This window comes from Piliocolobus tephrosceles, chromosome 1 (assembly GCF_002776525.5).
Source record: "Piliocolobus tephrosceles isolate RC106 chromosome 1, ASM277652v3, whole genome shotgun sequence".
Classification (NCBI taxonomy): Eukaryota; Metazoa; Chordata; class Mammalia; order Primates; family Cercopithecidae; genus Piliocolobus; species Piliocolobus tephrosceles.
In genome coordinates, this window is record NC_045434.1 from 215,156,298 (window position 1) to 215,177,203 (window position 20,906).

The following is a 20,906-nucleotide window of genomic DNA, read 5'->3' on the forward strand; positions in this document are numbered from 1 at the left end:
TGGAATGCAATGGAACAATCACAGCTCACTGCAGCCTCGATCTCCTGGGCTCAGGTGATCCTTCCACCTGAGCCTCCCAAATAGCTGAGACACAGGCACACACCACCATGCCCAGCTAATTTTTAAATGATTTCTAGAGACTCCAGGTCTCCCTGTATTGTCCAGACTGGTCTGGAACTCCTGACCACAAGCAATCCTCCTGCATCGGCCTCCCAAAGTGCTGAGATAGGTGTGAGCCACCGTGCCTGGCAGCAGATAATATTTTCTTACAGGCCTGATGAGACACGTCACCTGATTGCTTTCCACTTTCCAACGCCAGAAACCCTGGATAGGAAAGAGAAGCCACTTGCCCCAGTGAACATGCAGAGGCTGTGGCAAGGACAGGGAAAGAATTCCCTCATTTTCTGTATCACTCCCCTGAGGCCACTTTCTCTGGGTGAAAATGCCCCTGAGTTGCAATGACAGGCTCTGGGAAGGGGAAGAGAATTCCTCTGTGGGAACGCTGTGTCTTCTGGGGATAAACCCAGTCTGCTGCTGGACACAGGGCGGGGAGGGGAGGCTTGAATGTAAAGGAAAAAGAGACTGTAGGCTGGGCTCGGTGGTTCACGCCTGTAATCCCAGCACTTTGGGAGGCTGAAGTGGGCGTGTTGCCTGAGCTCAGGAGTCCGCTACCAGCCTGGGCAACACGGTGAAACCCCGTCTCTACTAAAACTACAAAAAATTAGCCAGAAGTGGCGGCGTGTGCCTATAGTACCAGGTATTCGGGAGGCTGAGGCGGGAGAATGGCGTGAACCCGGCAGGCGGAGCTTGCAGTGAGCCGAGTTCGCGCCACTGCACTCCAGCCTGGGCGACAGAGCAAGTCTCAAAAAAAGGAAAAAAATAATAAACGAGACTGTGCCCACAGGGAGGCGCAATGATGGCAAGCCCACAGGGGAAATGCTCAGCTCTACACCACTCTCCCTGCACCTAGCATGTCCCCAGCAGCAGGCTTGGTGGGTACCCAAGGCCAGAGCCAGGACTCGGGGAGGCAAGCCAGGAAGCCAGGCACAGCGTCTCCAGAGGTTTCCACTTGAGGGTGCCCACCCTGCGTGTGCGCAGCTGGAGAGTGAGCACCCCCTTACAGTCTGCACCGGAGGCACCTCGCTTGCCTCCCCTCATCCAAGCCTCCCCAAAGACACAATTAAACGCCACAGAGGATTCTTTAACAAGATCTGGGATCCTCAGAGCCCTGAGGATGATGACGGGCTGAAGCCAGTATGGAGCCTAATTCTTCCAACCATTGCATAGTCAGCAGTAAACTATGCAAGAGGGAAAAGGAAATAGGCGAGGGAACTGGAGTTTGTTTCCAAATTCCCATTTGGCCGTCAGTATCGTGGTGTCAGCAGAAACTCCTTGGTCTTCTTCGTTCTTCTTTCCAGCCTTACTTCCCAAGTTGGGAACATCCTAAGGAAGGCGCTGGATGAATGGCCGGGCCTAGGTTCTCTCTGGTCCTGCCTCTGCCAATGGTACACGGTGGCATCGGGCAAGTTGTGTGGTTTCTACGAGCTCAGTTTTCCTTATTTAAAAATGTACATAAGGCCGGGCACGGTGGCTCACGCCTGTAATCCCAGCACTTTGGGAGGCCAAGACAGGCGGATCACAAGGTCAGGAGTTCAAAACCAGCCTGGCTAAAATGGTGAAACCCCATCTCTATTAAAACTACAAAAAAAATTAGCCAGGCGTGGTGGCGGGTGCCTGTAATCCCAGCTACTCAGGAGGCTGAGGCAGGGAATTGCTTGAACCCTGGAGGCGGAGCTTGCAGTGAGCCAAGATGGCGCCACTGCACTCCAGCCTGGGCCACAGAGCCAGACTCCATCTCAAAAAAAAAAAAAAAAAATTTATATAATACCTACTGTGGTAGCTCACGAGTTGTCATGAAGGTCAGAGAAAACTTGTAAAAGTTCTGTTGAAAATGTAAGATACTCCAGAACTGGGAGGCATAACAGTTGCTGTTTGTTCTGAAATAGCTCTCCAAAGAGCTGTGTCTAGCTCTTTCTAGCAGTGTTTAGCCAGTCATTTTCATTTCATGTATTTATTTATTTGAGACAGGGTCTCACTTTATCACCTAGGATGGAATACAGTGGCACGCACACAGTTCACTGCAGCCTTGACATCTCGGGCTCAAGTTCACTGCAGCCTTGACATCTCGGGCTTGACATCTTCCACCTCAGCTCAGCCCAGATATGGGGTTTCACCATGTTCCCCAGGCTGGTCTCAAACTCCTGAGCTCAAGCAATCCTGCCCCCCTCAGCCTCCCAAATTGCTGGGATTACATGTGTGAGCCACCAGTGCCGGGTTTACTTTATTCTTCTGTTTTTTTTTTTGAGACAGGGTCTCGCTCTGTAACCCAGGCTGGAGTGCAGTGGTGCAAACATGGCTCACTGCAGCCTTAACCTCCCAGTCTCAAACAATCCTCCTGCCTCAGCCTCCTGAGTAGCTGGGACTACAGGTACATGCCACGATACCTAGCTAAATTTTTGTTTTTTGTAGAGACAGGTTTTTGCTAAATTGCCTAGGCTGGTCTTGAACATCTGGTCTCAAGCAACCTTCTTGCCTCGGCCTCCCGAAGTGCTGGGATTACAGGCATCAGCCACTAGGCACAGCCCTATTTTCATTTTAAATTGCAGTACCCTTGTTTGAAGTTGTAGGAACTAAGAAAGCAAGCCCTGGTGACTTAAATGGAGACTTACAAAACACATAGTATTTAATTTTTTTCTATGTTATTTCCTATTTGTACTTACAAAGCCTATTTAACCCACTAACCCACTATGCCAAACTAATGCAACTAGACTGCCTCCACACTGGCTTCTGCAAGCAAGGAAGAAATGCAGGCTTACTTATAAGTAAAGGGTAGATCCAACTTATAAATAACACCTGGGCTGGCCTGAGACCAGAGTCACCCATGACAGGCTCAGGAATTGTAAGAAGAAATGCTTTCCAATATCCAAACACTCATCTCCATTACTCAGCTATCTTCATTCATTCACTGACTTCTCAAAATCCTGTAAGGATTTTGCTGGATACTAGGCTTAGAGAAGGAACTGCAAGCTACCCTCCAGCAAGGGAGACCAAAGGACAACCATGCAGTTCCACTATGAGTATTCCAAGGACTATGTGTACTAAGTGCTGAGGAAGACAGAGGAGACGCCACCTCCATGGAAGGACATTGGGAGAGTTGGTCAAGATGGGCCTCAAGGGCTGGATGGGAGCCTGGGAAACCATGGCAAAAACCCGTCTCTACAAAAAATACAAACATTAGCTGGGTGTGATGGTGCATGCCTGTAGTTCCAGCTACTGGGGAGGTTGAGGCAGGAGGATCACTTGAACCTGGGAAGCAGAGTTTGCAGTGAGCCAAGATCGTGCCACTGCACTCCAGCCTGGGTGGCAGAGTGAGACCCTGTCTCAAAAAAAAAAAAAAAAAAAAAAGCCAGATGGGGCAGAAACATCCCACAGTATTGCAGCTGTCTCAGGCCAGTTGTCCCGTATTTAGTCATTTGTTGACTCTCACAGATGTCTGCATTTCTATACAGGCTCAGGCACTGTTCTCGCCACTGGGTAAGCGAAGGACAGAGACAAGTCCCTACAGTTATGAGAGCTTACGTTTTGGTAGAGCAGACAGACAGCAAAATAAAAAACAAATAAGTAGAATGGTGTCCTATGTGATAGACACTCTGAAGTGAACAAAGCCAGGAAATGGGACAGGGAATGCCTTGCTGAGTGAGTGGAATGGTGGGTGGGATGTTGTTTTATCTGGAGCTGTGCGTATATTGTGGGGAAGAGCATACTGGTCACAGGGAACAGCCTGCACAATGGCCCTGAGGAGGCAGTTAGCTTAGTTTGAGGGACTGATAGGACCACACACGAGAATGAAAGAAGTCAGAACTCAGACTCACACCTGTAATCCTAGCACTTTGGGAGGCCAAGGCAGGCAGATCATGAGGTCAGGAGTTCGAGACCAGCCTGACCAACGTGGTGAAACCCCGTCTCTACAAAAAATACAAAAAAAAAAAAAAAAAAAAAACAAAGAAAAAATTAGCTGGGCATAGTGGCGTGTGCCTGTAGTCCCAGCTACTCAGGAGGCTGAGGCAGGAGAATCGCTTGAACTTGGGACCGGGGAGGTGGAGGTTGCAATGAGCTAAGATCGTGCCACTGCACTCCAGCCTGGGCAACAGAGCAAAACTCCATCTCAAAAAAAAAAAAAATAAAAAAAAAAAAAGTCAGAACTCAAGGGGACTTGGCTCTGATGGGGAGTTCGGATTTTATTATAAATGTAGCAGAAATCCATTTGTAGAAATTTTCTGCAGAGAACTCATATGATCTAAAGTTTTTGAGAGCCAGGACTCTGTTTCTTTTTCTTTCTTTTTTTTTTTTTTTTTTGAGACGGAGTCTCGCTCTCTGTCACCCAGGTTGGAGTGCAGTGGCTGAATCTCAGCAGCTCACTGCAAGCTCCGCCTCCCGGGTTTACACCATTCTCCTGCCTCAGCCTCCAGAGTAGCTGGGACTACAGGCGCCCGCCACCACACCCGGCTAGTTTTTTGTATTTTTTAGTGGAGACGGGGTTTCACCGTGTTAGCCAGGATGGTCTTGATCTCCTGACCTCGTGATCCGCCCGCCTCGGCCTCCCAAAGTGCTGGGATTACAGGCGTGAGCCACCACGCCCGGCCTTTTTTTTTTTTTTTTTGATAGGCTCTTCCTCTGTTGCCCAGGCTTGAGTACAGTGGCATGATCTGGTTCACTGCAGTCTCGACCTCCCCAGCTCAAACAATCCTCCTTCTTCTGAGAAGCTGTGATTACAGGTGTGTGCCACACGCTCAGCTAATTTTTAAAAAGATCTGTGTAGATATGAGGTTTATCTATATTGCCCAGGGTGGTCTTGAACTCCTGGGCTCAAGCAGCCTTCCTGTCTCAGCTGCCCAAAGTGCTGGGATTGTAGGTGTGAGCCACCGTGCCCAGGCAGGACTCTGTTTCTTAATGTTTTCCAACCATTTATTGAACTGAATTGAATTTCACTCACTCTACCAAGAATTAGCCGTCTGACCTTGGCCAAATCCCTTCACAGACAACTGCCCCACAGGGTCTTCTTTGCACTTAGGAGGCATTAGCCCGGTGTTTGTTGGATAGAGACCTGCAGCTGCCTCACTGTCATAGGAAGTCGGAGGATGACTCCATCCAGCTCCAGCATTTGCATGAGTCTGTGACCTCAGACTGCTGAAATGATCATAGAGTTATCCATGCTTCTCCAAATGCTTGGTTCCAGGTGCCTTATTATAACCCATTTCTCTCCAGAATGACCCAAACCCCTCCCTGGATGCTTGGCCACAAAGGGGAAATTAACAGTAACATAAAAAGTTAAGCAGGTGAGAGAACATTATCACTCTTGTCAACAATAAAATCTGCTCCTGATCTTCAGCTGTGAGGACAGGCACATCTATTATTTATAGAATACAGATTGTTAAATATTAAATACTTGAGCCTGGGATAGTGCGAGGGTAAAACCAGGAGTGTGAACTTGTCAAAATCGTAAAAATGGTAACTCTTTGCAAGGGTGAAGTGCACCTACATTTATTACTGCTTTTATTGCACTATAAATTAAGGGGGGAAGCCCACGATGTGTCAATTTCAAGTTCCTTTTTTTTTTTTTTTTTGAGATGGAATCTCGCTCTGTCACCCAGGTTGGAGTGCAATGGCACAATCTCGGCTCACTGCAACCTCCACCTCCCAGGTTCAAGCAATTCTCCTGTCTCAGCCTCTCGAATAGCTGGCACTATAGGCCCACACCACCACGTCTGGCTAATTTTTGTATATTTAGTAGAGACATGGTTTCACTGTATTGGTCAGGCTGGTCTCAAACTCCTGACTTCAGGTGATCCACCCACCTCGTCCTCCCAAAGTACTGGGATTACAGACATGAGCCACTGCGGCCGGCTATCAATTTCAAGTTCTAAATGATAGGCATTATCGTTGGGATGGCATCTGTCTGTACCTAGCTCTGCTTCACAAACAGCTCCTAGCCGACTTGCCTAAAACTATGAACTATTTCATCTGGGAAGGTGGTGAGAGAGGTTTTCTTCCTTATTTACCACGTGACAGAATGGCAGGCAAGTCAAACATTTGATGAACTGGTAATTTTTCTTGTAGTTACTTGCACAGACGTCCAAAGGTTTGTGTTGATGCAGGCAAAAATACTTCTTAAAAATCTTAAAAGTCAAGGCTGGGTGCAGTGGCTCACACCTGTAATCCCAGGACTTTGGGAGGCTGAGGTGGGTGGATCACCTGAGGTCAGGAATTAATACCATCCTGGCCAACATAGTAAAACCCTCGTCTCTGCTAAAAATACAAAACTTAGCCAGCGTGGCTGTGCTGTAATCCCTGCTATCTCAGAGGCTGAGGCAGGAGAATGGCTTGAACCCGGGAGGCGGAAGTTGTAGTGAGTTAAGATCAAACCTGGGCAACAGAGTGAGACTTTGTCTCAAAAATAAAAATTAAAAAAAAAAAAAAAAAAAACTTAAAAGTTGCCAAACATCTTCTTTTTTTGGTTGTTACTGGGTTTTGCTCTTATTGCCCAGGCTGCTGGAGTGCAGTGGCGCAATCTTGGCTCACTGCACCCTCCGCCTCCCAGGTTCAAGCAATTCTCCTGCCTCAGCCTCCCAAGTAGCTGGGATTACAGGCACACACCACCTTGCCCAGCTAATTTTTTGTATTTTTAGTGGAGACAGGGTTTCACCATGTTGTCCAGGCTGGTCTCGAACTCCTGACCTCGTGATCCACTCGCCTCGGCCTCCCAAAGTGCTGGGATTACAGGCTGAGCCACTGAGTCTGGCCTCATCTTAATTTTTATATGATTTTGACGTCCCTCAATTTACCCTAATTTATTTCCTGCCTGAATTTTTCATGCAAATTTAAAACTTAGCCCACCACCATTTGCTTCATGACATGAAGTGAGATACCATGAGATTTTTCAGTCTGCCCCTAAGGACTCATAGATGTAAGAACTTGATTTCTTGATTTACTGCTCATAATAAAATGATTTTTTCCCTCTTTTTACAAAGAAGATTTGCACATCCAATTTGTTTTTCCTGTTTAAAAAATGTGTTAAATTAAGCCAAAATATTTCCAATGAAGCACCTGATTCAAACACAAATTCTGTCCCCTGGAATATGCAGCCTCATGTTTAGTAATCACCCAGCAGGGATTATGCATTAAATTATCTCCCTTGAAAACTTGTTGATAGACTTATCAATATTTGGATTAATTTTAATGTTAAAGAAGTAAATCCTTAATGATTCCACTTTAGGGAAAGAAAACTACGACTTAATTGTATTGCAATGTAACCTTGATTATCTTTTTTTCTGATTGAATCCCATACAATGATATCAAATTCAAAAATTAACCTTGTCTGCAGGATGGATAATTAGTCAAAACCAGGGAAAAGTCAGAAGAAATTAACAAGGAAATCAATCCCTTCATTTTATGTCACATTCCAGGCATTCTGAGGCACATTTTCAATATGAGCCCATCACCTTCTTCCAAATTCTGCTGAAGTTATATTCTGGAAAGATCTAGGCTACTTTCAGAGATGAGAAAACTGAGGTAAAGCAAAATTCCATAGTGACGGGAGTAAAAATCAGAAGAAGAAATGATTCAGAAAGAGACTGACCAGGAAAGAGGGAAAAACTGGAGTTGAGGGGAGCTGAGATGACCTGCCTGAGGAGAGAGTAAGGACTGGGGATAAGAGAAGATAGAGGGAAAATTGCTTTCAAAAAGCTGCTGGCGGCCAGGTGTGGTGGCTCACGCCTGTAATCCCAGAACTTTTGGAAACTAAGGCAGGAGGATTGCTTGAGCTCAGGAATTTGAGACCAGCTTGGGCAACATAGCTAGACCTTGTCTCTACTAAAAATTAAAATGCAAAAATTAGCCACGTGCAGTGGTGTGAGCCTGTAGTCCCAGTTACACAGAAGGCTGAGTCAGGAGGATTGCTTGAGTCCAAGGAGGTCGAGGCTGTGGTAAGCAGTGACCATACCATTGCATTCCAGCCTGGGAGACAGTGCCAGACCCCGTCTCAAGAAAGGAAAAAAAAAAAGGCCAGGCATGGTGGCTCACGCCTGTAATCCCAGCACTTTGGGAGGCTGAGGTGGGCGGATCACGAGGTCCGGAGATCAAGACCATCCTGGCTAACACGGTGAAACCCTGTCTCTACTAAAAATATAAAAAAGTAGCCAGGTGTGGTGGCGGGCACCTGTAGTCCCAGCTACTCGGGAAGCTGAGGCAGGAGAATGGCGTGAACCCGGGAGGTGGAGCTTGCAGTAAGCTGAGATCGGGCCACTGCACTCTAGCCTGGGTGACAGAGCAAGACTCCGTCTCAAAAAAAAAAAAAAAAAAGCTAGTGAGCAACCATCCATCCAGTTTAGATCAGGAAGGCAGAGCGTGCTCAGAGAAAGATCTCTGGTGAAAAAAGGAGATTTAATAGAATAGATGGAATAATTGAGAGCTTAAAAAATAATTAAGAAAAGGATTAACACAAGTCATGCAAGAAAAAATGGAAAAGAAAGGCAATTAGACACTCTAGGAAAAACAAGCATATACAAGAAATAATGGCCTGCAAATGAAGCAAATGAAATGTATCATAATGTTAAGCAATTGGTGGAATATGACAGATTTTTTTTCACGTTTGGAAAAATAGTGTAGAGCTCACTACCAGGCCAGGCAACAAACACTCCTGAGAATGGCATCATAATGGGAAGCCGTTCATGGGTTTCTGACTTTTAAAGTCAAGCTGCAGACATCGCACCCAAGACTTGGTTGTGTTGGCAAGACAGAATGCAAATGTTAACAAGTACTAACACGTGAAAAAGTTAAAAAGTGAAACTGATAGATGTTATGATGAGGAGAGGAGGAAAAATGGGGTGTAAATATCCTTGTCTGACAAAGTGGAGGATCAAATGAAATTGTGGAAAGTGTATATATAAGAAATCAAAATAGATCCTTTTGCAGTTCATTAGCATGATGTGAGAAAACATTTTAAATGGTCCATTTTTGGTCAGGTACGGTGGCTAATGCCTGTAATCTCAGCACTTTGGGAGGCCTCCAGCGATCTGCCTGCCTCGGCCTCCCAAAGTGCTGGGATTACAGGTATGAGCCTCCGTGCCCAGCCAGATTTTCTATTTCTTCTTGAATCCTTTCTTGAGTTTTCCCCCCTCTCTTAATGGTTGATATTTATATTATTACAGTACTTAAATTATTCTATCCATCACCTTTCTAACTTTTAATAGGCTTATATTTTGATTTCTTATTTTATTTTATTTTTCTTTATTTCATGTCAGATGGGTAACATCCTGATGTCGTAACACATTTTGAGGGAGGCACTCTCACACATGCTAGTGAAAACCTAATCATCTTGTGTGAGGAAACAGATATTCACTCCTTCAAACCCAAAGAATGGACTCGGAGACATGAAGAACGGCGGAAGTGAGATTTTTAATGGCAGTCTTGCAAGATGGGGTGTCTGGTAGGCAGGCATAGCCAGGGCAGCTACAGCAGGTAATTGATCTTCTAGCACGCGGTCCCTCCCCAAGTTGCTCATTGGTCTAGTACTATGGGGTTACAATCTTCCTGGACGTCACCTAAGTTTCATTATCCGCCTTTAAGGTCAGACCCAGGTCCCCTTCCCTGCTAAAGTTTCAATTTCCCAATCATGAAACTTTCTTCCCTTTTATGGGCTGACCCCTTCTCTACATTCTGTTCGTTTATTGTGACCTTCTAGGTGCATGAGCCATCAGGTTTGTTACATCTGCAGGCTGCCTGCCAGTACTCAGATTTATCATACCTTGAAAATGGACTATTTGTGTATTTATTTTTGAGATGGAGTTTCCTTCTTGTTGCCCAGGCTGGAGTACAATGGCAGAATCTTGACTCACTGCAACCTCTGCCTCCTGGGTTCAAGCGATTCTCCTGTCCCAGCCTCCCAAGTAGCTGGGATTACAGGTGCCCGCCACCACAACGAGCTAATTTTTTGTATTTTTAGTAGAGACGGGGTTTCACCATGTTGGTCAGGCTGGTCTCGAACTCCCTACCTTAGGTGATCTACCCTCCTCGGCCTCCCAAAGTGCTGGGATTACAGGTGTGAGCCACCGTACCAGGCCAAGAAAATCTCTTGAACCCAGGAGGTGGAGGTTGCAGTGAGCCGAGACTGCGCCACTGCACTCCAGCCTGGGTGACAGAGCAAGACTCTGTTTCAAAAAAGGATGAAGAAAGAAGGAGGAGGAGGAGGAGGAGGGGGAGGGGGGGAAAGTGGAAGGGGAAGGGGATACCTATAACAAGTAAGCAAATTGAATTAGTAATCAAAAACCTTCCTCTACACACACACACACACACACACACAGAGAGAGAGAGAGAGAGAGAAGCCCAGGCCTAGAATTCACTGGTGAATTCTACCAAATGTTTAAAGAAGAATTAACAACAATCCTTCACAAGCTCTCCCAAAAAACAAAGCAGGACGGAATACTTCTCAGCCTATTCTGTGAGACCAGTATTCCCTAGTACCAAAACCACACAAAGGCATCACTAGAAAATCACATACCAATAGACCTTATGAAGATACACAAAAAACTCTACAAGCTAGCAAATTGAATCCAGCAAATACTAGCAAATCAAATACTAGCAAATTGAATCCATATAAAAAAGATTATAGGCTGGGCATGGTGGCTCATGCCCGTAATCCCAGCACTTTGCGGGGCTGAGGCAGGCAGGTCACGTGAGGTCAGGAGTTTGAGACCAGCCTGGCCAACATGATGAAACCCCGTCTCTACTGAAAATACAAAAATTAGCTGGGCAGGATGGTGGGCGCCTGTAATCCCAGCTTCTTGGGAGGCTGAGGCAAGAGAATGGCTGGAACCCGGGAGGCAGAGGCTGCAGTGAGCCGAGATTACGCCACACACTCTAGCCTGGGCGACAGAACAAGACTCCTCCATCTCAAAAAAATAAATAAATAAAAAATAAAAATAAAAAAGATTATAGTGGGGCATGGTGGCTCATGCCTGTAATCCCAACACTTTGGGAAGCTGACATAGAAGGATCGCTTGAGGCCAGGAGTTCAAGACCAGCCTGGGCAACATAGCAAGACCCTGTCTCTAAAAAAAAAAAAATTAATTAGTGGAATGTGGTGGCACATGCCTGTGGTCCCAGCTACTCAGAAGGCTGAGGCGAGAGAATTGCTTGAGCACAGGAATTGGAGACTGCAGTGAGCTATGATTGCGCCACTGCACTCCGGCCTGGAGGAGAGAACAAATCCTTCTATGAAAAAAAAAACGGTGGCTCAAGCCTGTAATCCCAGCACTGTGGGAGGCCGAGACGGGTGGATCACGAGGTCAGGAGATCGAGACCATCCTGGCTAACATGGTGAAACCCCGTCTCTACTAAAAAATGCAAAAAACTAGCCAGGCGAGGTGGCGGGCGCCTGTAGTCCCAGCTAATCGGGAGGCTGAGGCAGGAGAATGGCGTGAACCCGGGAGGCGGAGCTTGCGGTGAGCTGAGATCCGGCCACTGCACTCCAGCCCGGGTGACAGAGCGAGACTCCATCTCAAAAAAAAAAAAAAGAAAGAAAGAAATCAAGAAAGAAAGCAATTAGCATTCTAAATAAATGGAATCTATGTTCACGAATTGGAAGACAATACTGTTAAGATGCCAACTCTCCACATTGGTCCACAAATTAAGCACAATCCCTATCAAAGATCTAAATGTAAGAGCAAAGACTATACATATCGTAGAAGAAAACATAGGAGTCAAAAATCTTCATGACCTTGGATTAGGCAATAATTTCTTAGAAACACCTAGAAAAGTACAAGTGACAAAAGAAAAAATAAATTGAACTTCCTTAAAAATTTAAACTTTGGTCATGTAAAGGACACCATTTAAGAAAATAAAAAGATAACCCATAGAATGAGAGAAAACATATGCAATCATATATCTGTAAGGGTCTAGTATCCAGACTATGTAAACAATTCTTACAACTCAACAATAAACAGGCAATCCAATTTAAAAAGGACTGAAAGGTTTGTAGAGACATTTATCCAAAGAAAATACATAAATGACCAATAAGCTTGTGAAAAAATAAGCTCAAAATAATTAGGGATATATACAAATCAAAACCACAATTAGACACCACTTTACATCCATCATGATGGCTATAAGAAGAAAGACAGCCAGGTGAGGAAACTCATGCCTGTAATCTCAGCACTCTGGGAGGCCAAGGCAGGAGGATCACTTGAGCCCAAGAGTTTAAGACAAGCCTAGGCAACATAGCTAAACCTTGTCTCTACAAATTTTTTTTTTTAAATAATCAGGCATGGTGGTGTGCATCTGTGGTCCCAGCTACTCAGGAGGGAGGTTAAGGTGAAAGGATTGCTTGGGCCCAAGATGTTGAGGGCAGTGAGCCATGATCATGCCATTGCACTTCAGCCTGGGCAACAGAGTGAGACCCTATCTCAAAAGAAGAAGAGGCCCAAGAGATTGAGGACAGTGAGCTGTGATCATGCCACTGCAAAGAAAAAAGAAAGGAGAAGAATGAGGAGGAGGGGAAGAAGGAGAAGAAGAGTAGGAGAAGAACAGACAGACAAATAACAAGTATTGGTGAGGATGCCAGGGGTTGACAAGAAGGAATAGTAAGAGTCCTTGTTAATGAAGATAGGGGTTTCTTTTTTGCAGGGACAAAAATGTTCTGGTTTTAGAGAATGGTGCACAGTGGATTTAGAGATGGTTGCACAGCTTTGTGAATAGGTGTACTAAAAACCATTGAATGGTACACTTTAACAGAGTGAATTTTATGGCCTGTGAATTATATCTCATTAAAGCAGTGATGAAAAATAAAAAGAGAGAAAAGAGCAGAGAGGGAAGAGGTAGAATGTTTGAGCTAGATCTTCATCTTCCTATTTAGGAGTCAGAAGGTATTGTCCAAAATTGATAAATCACATTAGAGAGGTGTATTAGTCTGTTTTCACACTGCTATAAAGATACTACCCGAGAGTGTGTAATTTATAAATGAAAGAGGTTTAATTGGCTCACAGTTCTGCGTGACTGGGGAGGCCTCAGGAAACTTACCATCATGGCGGAAGGGGAAGCAGGCATGTCTCACATGCCAGCAGGAGAGAGAGAGAAAGTGAAGTGGGAAGAGCCCCTTATAAAACCATCAGATCTTGTGAGAATTCACTCATTATCACTTCAGCCTGAGTAACAGGGTGAGACCCTATCTCAAAAGAAGCATGGGGGAAACCGTCCCCATGATCCTATCACCTCCCTCCCCTGACACGTGGGGATCACAGGTCCCTCCCTCCACATGCGGGAATTACAATTCAAGATGAAATTTGGGTGGGGACACAGAACCAAACCATATCAGGAGGTATGATCATAGAGCAGCAGAGGAAATTCCAGAAGAATTAAAGAAACAGTTAAAATTGCTTTGGGGACTGGGGTAAGAATGCCGCTTTTCAACATTATTATCTTTCTACTTTTTTTTTACTTGTTATTGTGTGTATATTATTTTGATATGCCAACTTAAAATAATCAAAATGATCAAAATCTAGTTTAAAGGGAGTTTATTCAGGCACAAAGTTTGAAGATGAGCTGCCTGGGAAGCACAGATTCCAAAGAAAGGAAGTCAGTGCTCCAAAGTGTAGAAGCTTGCGATTGTTTATATAAACAAAGTTTGGGGAAGCGTAACAGAATCTCAACATCCTTCTATATAAGGTTTAATGCATAATTACAACATCTGGTTAGCTGAGGTAGTCTTTTTCCTTTTGGGAAAGGTATATTTAACCTTCCACACTAACGATGTAACAGTCATGGGATCTTAAAGAGGTTTAATTGGCTTACAGTTCTGCATGACTGGGAAGGCCTCAGGAAACTTACCATCATGGCGGAAGGGGAAGCAGGCATGTCTTACATGGCAGCAGGAGAGAGAGAGAAAGTGAAGCAGGAAGAGCCCCTGGTCTAAGTTAGGCACAGGACAATAAAGGAGGCAGTTCATCTACAACAAAGATTAGTGATTGGAAGGGGAGGAGGTTTGGTCTCTGGTCTCTCCCAGTCATTTACAGAACAAGAGCAATGAGGAAGAGAGTTCAACTATAACCTAAGAAGCAGAAGTTGCAAACATGCCACGTGACAGTCTCCAGGGCTTAACTCCCCATGGCATAATAAATTTAGAGAGTCCTGAATGTTTTTTATTTTACAGATATAAAAAATATGTATAGATAGATATAGATATAGATTCAAAACGCAAGCATATTTTTGAGGCTATTTATTTGTTTATTTATTTATTTATTTTTTGAGACAGTGTATCTGTCTGTCACCCAGGCTGGAGTCCAGCGGCGTGATCTCAATTCACTGCAACCTCTGCCTCCCAGGCTCAAGCGATTCTCCTGCCTCAGTCTCCCAAATAGCTGGGATTACAGGTGCTGAGCCACCACCACCTGGCTAATTTTTGTATTTTTAGTAGAGATGTTTAGTCACCATGTTGGCTAGGCTGGTCTCAAACTCCTGACCGCAAGTGATCCATCCGCCTCGGCCTCCCAAAGTGCGGAATTATAGGCATGAGCCACCCCGCCCAGCCCAAAATGCAAGCATTTTTTCAAATGCTCCTAGAGCTTGAGGCCAGGACAGGGGAAGCTTTGAAAAGTACTCCTGGGACACGGAGATGCAGCTTCGGACCCAGCCTCTTCCTGGAAACTGTCTGCACAGTGAAATCTTGTCTCAGCTCCATGCCTGCTGCTGTTCCCCCACTGCATGTCCTGCTGTGGCCAGATGACCCAGTCTGGGCTTGAGCAAGGGTAATGACTGATACAGATTTTTCCCAACCAGCTGAGAGATCAGAGAGTGACAGTGTCAAAAACGGAATGGTGAAAAAAAATGAACTGTAAAATTAATTAAATGTCATGCACTCAAAAATGCAGCAAGCCTGGAATACGCACACGGGCCAAGGCTTAAACAGTCGGCACTAGCTCCCATGTACCTCTTTATTGTCCCCCCAAGAGCGTGCCAAGAAATTGGGGGTTCATGCTGTCATCAGTGTCACCACCCCTCAGCTTCTATCGCTTTAATTCCAAACCGCTCCTCTCCTGGGTTGACTCTGTTGCTTAGCTAGCATACAGCTCAGACAGCTCTCCATTTGATCCAGTACTCAGGAAATTTAAGAAAAGAAAAAACAACCAAAAAAAAAAAAAAAAAAAATGGTGTGTCAGGTAATTTTGTCCCGGATCTTTCCCTCCGAGTCATGAACATATTACATTTGACTTTTTACGTTGTATGCCCCCCTAAGAAGCATAAAAGAAAGGTTACCCTGGCAAGCAGCTAGAAAAGAGTTTAATTAATCCCAAAGTGTGTGCCTGGTTTGGAAAGCACATCACAAAAGAATCCTGTGTTTACTGAACTAGATCCTTAAGGCTATTATCCCTCCAGCAATGGTGAGATTTTTCTGAGGGAGCCGCGTCCCTTGTGGTCTAGAAGGTACTGCCGTTAAAACTAAGATCCACCCACGGAACTAGGATTGAAGATGCTGAAGGTGCAGGAACTTTGCCCTTGGCGGAGGGAATTGGGGACCCCTGAGTTTGTGCAAAGTTGTCTAAGCCCTAATCCTGTGGATTTTTTCACTCTCTTGGGAGGAGGGGAGGGGTGCCCAGCTGGCTTTCCCCAGACCATTCCCAAGGAGCAGAAGTGGTAGGGAGCTGCCTTTGGTGTGCTTCTGGTTTTTCATCCCTTTTTTGAAAGCAAATGCTGCCCCACCTTAGCAGATGTGCTAGGACTAACCAGAAACTGGTTGCCCTAAAATTAAAAAATGTAATCATGGTTTTTTGCTTTTGTTTTTGATTTTGAGACCAGATCTCACTTTGTCACCCAGGCTGGAGTGAATCGGTGTGATCATAGTTCACTGCAGCCTCGACTTACTGGGCTCAAGTGATCCTCCCACCTCAGCCTCCCACTGAGTAGCTGAGACTATAGACACACGCTATCATGCCTGTCTCATCTATTTATTTTTTGGAAAGCTATATTACCCAAGCTGATCTCAAACTCCTGGGCTCAAGTGATCCTCCCGCCTCTGCCTCCTAAAGTGTTGAGATTACAGGCATGAGTCACTGTGCCCAGCCTATCAATTAAATGAGTGACTTTTTTTTTTTTTTTTTTTTTTTTTGAGACAGAGTCTCACTCTGTAACACAGGCTAGAGTGCAGTGGCAAGATCTCGACTCATTGCAACCTCCACCTCCCAGGTTCAAGTGATTCTCCTGCCTCAGCCTCCCAAATAGCTGGGATTACAAACTCCCACTGCCACACCCGGCTAATTTTTGTTATTTTTAGTAGAGACGGGGTTTCACCATGTTGGCCAGGCTGGCCTCGAACTCTGATCTCAGGTGATCCACCCGCCTCAGCTTCCCAAAGTCCAAAGTGCTGGGATGACTAGCATGAGCCACCGTGCCTGGTCTTTTTTTTTTTTTTTTTAGAAGCTTAGGCCACTACATCATGGGTGAACCTTGAAAACATTATGCTAAGGGAAATAAACCAGTCAGTCACAAGAGGACAAAATTTGTATGATTCCACTCATATGAGAGAAGTAGAGTCATGGAATTCATAGAAAGTAGAATGGTGGTTTCCAGAGGATAAGGGGGTGGCGGGGGAATGGGGAGCTCTTGTCTAATGGGTACAGAGTTTCAGTTTCACAAGATGAAGAGCTCTGGAAACGGATGGTGGTGATAGCTGCACAACTGTGAATATACTTATGCCACTGAATGGTATACTTAACATGGTTAAAATAGGCCTGGCGCAGTGGCTCATCTTGTAATCCCAACACTTTGGGAGGCCGAGGTGGGCGGATCACCTGAGGTTGGGAGTTGGACACCAGCCTGACTAACATGGAGAAACCCCGTCTCTACTAAAAATGCAAAATTAGCCACGCGTGGTGGCACATGCCAGTAATCCCAACTACTCGGGAGGCTGAGGCAGGAAAATCACTTGAACCCAGGAGGTGGAGGTTGAGGTGAGCCAAGATCGTGCCACTGCATTCTAGCCTAGGTGACAGAACGAGACTCCGTCTCAAAAAAAAAGTGGTTAAAATAGTACATTTTATTATATGTATATTTTACTAGAATTTTAACAAATAAATTGGGCCAGGCAAGCTCGCTCACACCTGTAATCCCAACACTTTGGGAGGCTACGGAGGGAGGATCACTTGAGCTCAAGAGTCCAAGATCAGCCTGAGCAACATAATGAAACCCCATCTCTACAAAACATGCAAAAATTAGCCAGGCGTGGTGGCGCATGACTGTGGTCCCAGCTACTTAGGAGGCTGAAGTGGGAGGATCATTTGAGCCTGGGAAGTAGAGGTTGTAGTGAGCTGAGATGCTGCCACTGCATTCCAGCCAGGGAGACAGAGCGAGACCCTATCTCAAAAAAAAAAAAAAAAAGCCAGGTGTGGTGGCTCATGTCTGTAATCCTAGCACTTTGAGAGGCCGAGGTGGGCAGATCACAGGAGTTCAAGACCAGCTTGGCCAACATGGTGAAACCCCGTCTCTACTAAAAATACCAAAAATTAGCTGGTCGTGGTGGTGCGCGTCTGTAGTTCCAGCTACTTGGGAGGCTAAGGCAGGAGAATTGCTTGAACCAAGGAGGTGGAGGTTGCAGTGAGCTGAGATCGTGCCACTGCATTCCAGCCTGGTAACAGAGCAAGACCCTATCTCAAAAAAAAAAAAAAAAAAAAAAATTAATTAACAAAAAAAGCTCAGGTCTTGGTCTGTTAAAAAATATATACGGCATCCTGCTTTATTGTAGGTGTTAGCATTATGTTGATTTCAAAGACAGCTTAGAAGCCGAGGCAGGGGCAGCTCAGTGGGCATCTGAGGGCAAGCCCGGACTCTTCTGGAGCCTGGGAGGGAGGAAACTTCTCCTCCTCATGAGTAATGACTGTGGTTTTCTGGCAAACATTAAGGAGGAAGGAACTAAAAATACTTCTCGGCCACTCTGCCAAAACTGCACAGTGCTCGGAACGTACCAGGCCAACATGTTGAAGCACTTTCAGAGTGAGAGGGAGCTGCCTAAACACCAAGGTCAAAGTCAATTCACACCTTCGCCTTTGCCTCTTGCTGAGGCGAGAGGAAGGAGGAAGGACGGGGCCGCCATCACAGCTCTAGACCACTGTCCACCCAGGAGAGAGGCAGCGGCAAGGGGAACCAGCCCAGACCCCGCGCGTGTGGTCACAGAGAGGCCTCCCCCGGCCAGCTGCAGGGCCCAGTTGAGCACTGCCAGGAGGGGCCTCTTCTGCTGCCAACTCCAAGAAGCTAAGGCAGAAAGAGCAGCATAGACATTTTCCTAATGCGTCCTCCCGAGCTGCGGGAATCCAAGCCGAGACACCTGCGGAGGGGGCAGAGGAAGGGGAGAAATAGGTGTGAGAAGGACAGCCCAGGTGGAGCATGGTCCTGGAGGGAGGAGCTTCTTAAACTCCACTGTGCACGGGACTCCCTGGGGGCTCCAGTTACAAAGCAGATTCTGATTCAGCCGATCGTGGGTGGGGCCGATATCCCGCCTTTCTAACAAGTGCCCAGGTATGCCAACGCAGCTGGCCCATGGACCACACTTTGAGCAACAAAACAAATCCCCCCACCCCTCCGCCAGGCACAGAGGGCAAATAGGGATGGGAGTTCAGGGTTGGCAGTAGTGACTCGGGTGTGGTGAGGTCCTGGTTTGGGGACTGAGGAACATTTTCCGAATCCTGCCTTACCATACAGGTGGGCTTGAGAGCCAACGGCCTGAGGCTTTGTATCAGGTGTTGTGATGGTTAAGACTGAGTGTCAGCTTGATTGGATTGAAGGATACAGAGTATGGATCCTGGGTGTGTCTGTGAGGGTGCTGCCAAAGGAGATTCACATTTGAGTCATGGGCTGGGAAAGGCAGACCCACCCTCAATCTGGGTGGGCACCATCTCATCAGCTGCCAGCTCGGCTAGAATGTAAGCAGGCAGGCCGGGTGCGGTGGCTCAAGCCTGTAATCCCAGCACTTTGGGAGGCCGAGACGGGCGGATCACGACGTCAGGAGATCGAGACCATCCTGGCTAACACGGTGAAACCCCGTTTCTACTAAAAATACAAAATAACTAGCCGGGCGAGGTGGCGGTCGCCTGTAGTCTCAGCTGCTTGGGAGGCTGAGGCAGGAGAATGGCGTAAACCCGGGAGGCGGAGCTTGCAGTGAGCTGAGATCCGGCCACTGCATTCCAGCCTGGGCGACAGAGCGAGACTCCGTCTCAAAAAAAAAAAAAAAAAAAAGAATGTAAGCAGGCAGAAAAATGTGGAAAGAGAGACTGGCCCAGCCTCCCAGCCTACGTCTTTCTCCCATGCTGGATGCTTCCTGCCCTTGAACATCAGACTCCAGGTTCCTCAATTTTGGAACTCGGACTGGCTCTTCTTGCTCCTCAGCCTGCAGACGGCCTGTTGTGGGACCTCGTGATGGTGTGAGTTAATACTTAATAAACTCCCCTTTATATATATACATTTTATATATATAATATATATAATATATTCCATTAGTTATATATTCCATTATATATAATATATATTCCATTATATATAATATATATATTCCATTAGTTCTGTCCCTCTAGAGAACCCTAATACAGGTGTGAAAGAATGTTACTCAGTTTGGGTGCTGCCAAGTGGGTTTGGGGAGTACAGGTACCCACTAACCACTGGGGGAAAGAGTGTCATTGCAGAAAGGGTACACACTGACCCAAATGAGGAAGCTTCAGTGTCTGACACACCTAGATTCAAATCCCAGGTGTTCCACATCAACCACGTGCCCTTGGGCAGGTCATTCTGAGCCTCAGTTTGTTTATGTATCTATCACCTTTCTGTGACTGATAGAATAATGGCCCACAACCATGTATTAATGCATATCCTAACCCCCAGAGCCTGTGAATATGTGACTTCATATCACAAAGGTCTTTTTATTTTTTTCTTTTTTCTTTTTTTTTTTTTTTTTTTTTTGAGGCGGAGTCTTGCTCTGTCGCCCGGACTGGAGTGCAGTGGCCGGATCTCAGCTCACTGCAAGCTCCGCCTCCCGGGTTTACGCCATTCTCCTGCCTCAGCCTCCCAAGTAGCTGAGACTACAGGCGCCTGCCACCTCGCCCGGCTAGTTTTTGTATTTTTAGTAGAAACGGGGTTTCACCGTGTTAGCCAGGATGGTCTCGATCTCCTGACCTCGTGATCTGCCCGTCTCGGCCTCCCAAAGTGCTGGGATTACAGGCTTGAGCCACCGCGCCCGGCTATTTTTTTCTTTGGTGAGACTGAGTCTCACTCTGTCACCCAGGCTGAAGTGCAGTGGTATGATCTTGGCTCACTGCAACCTCTACCTCCGGGTTCAAGTGATTCTCCTGCCTCAGCCTCCCAAGTAACTGGGATTACAGACATGCACCACCACATCCGGCTAATTTTTGTATTTTTAGTAGAGACGGGGTTTCACCATGTTGGCCAGGCTGGTCTCAAACTCCTGACTTCAGGTGATCCACCTGCCTTGGCCTCCCAAAGCACTGGGATTACAGGCAAAAGCCACCTCACCCGGTCCACAGAAGATCTTTACAGATGTGATAAAATGGAAAGATGTTGAATTATAAGGACTCTCCTGCATCATCCAGGTGAACCCAGTGGGATCACAAGAGTCCTTAGAAGGGGGAGGCATGAGAGTCAGAGTCTGAGAAGGAGATGGGATCACAACCACCAAGGTCAGAGCGAGATGTGAAGAGGCAGCACTGCTGGCTTTGAAGAGGAGGAGGAGGGGACCACAAACCAAGGGATGTGGGCAGCCTGGAGGAGCTGGAAAAGGCAAGGAAAGGGATTCTCCTGCA

The 20,906-nt window shown here is 46.2% G+C and overlaps 1 pseudogene; it reads right to left on the bottom strand.

The window, feature by feature from the left end:
• Positions 1-9,353: 9,353 nt before the first annotated feature.
• On the bottom strand, positions 9,354-9,451 carry LOC111544687 (annotated as a pseudogene).
• Positions 9,452-20,906: the final 11,455 nt, after the last annotated feature.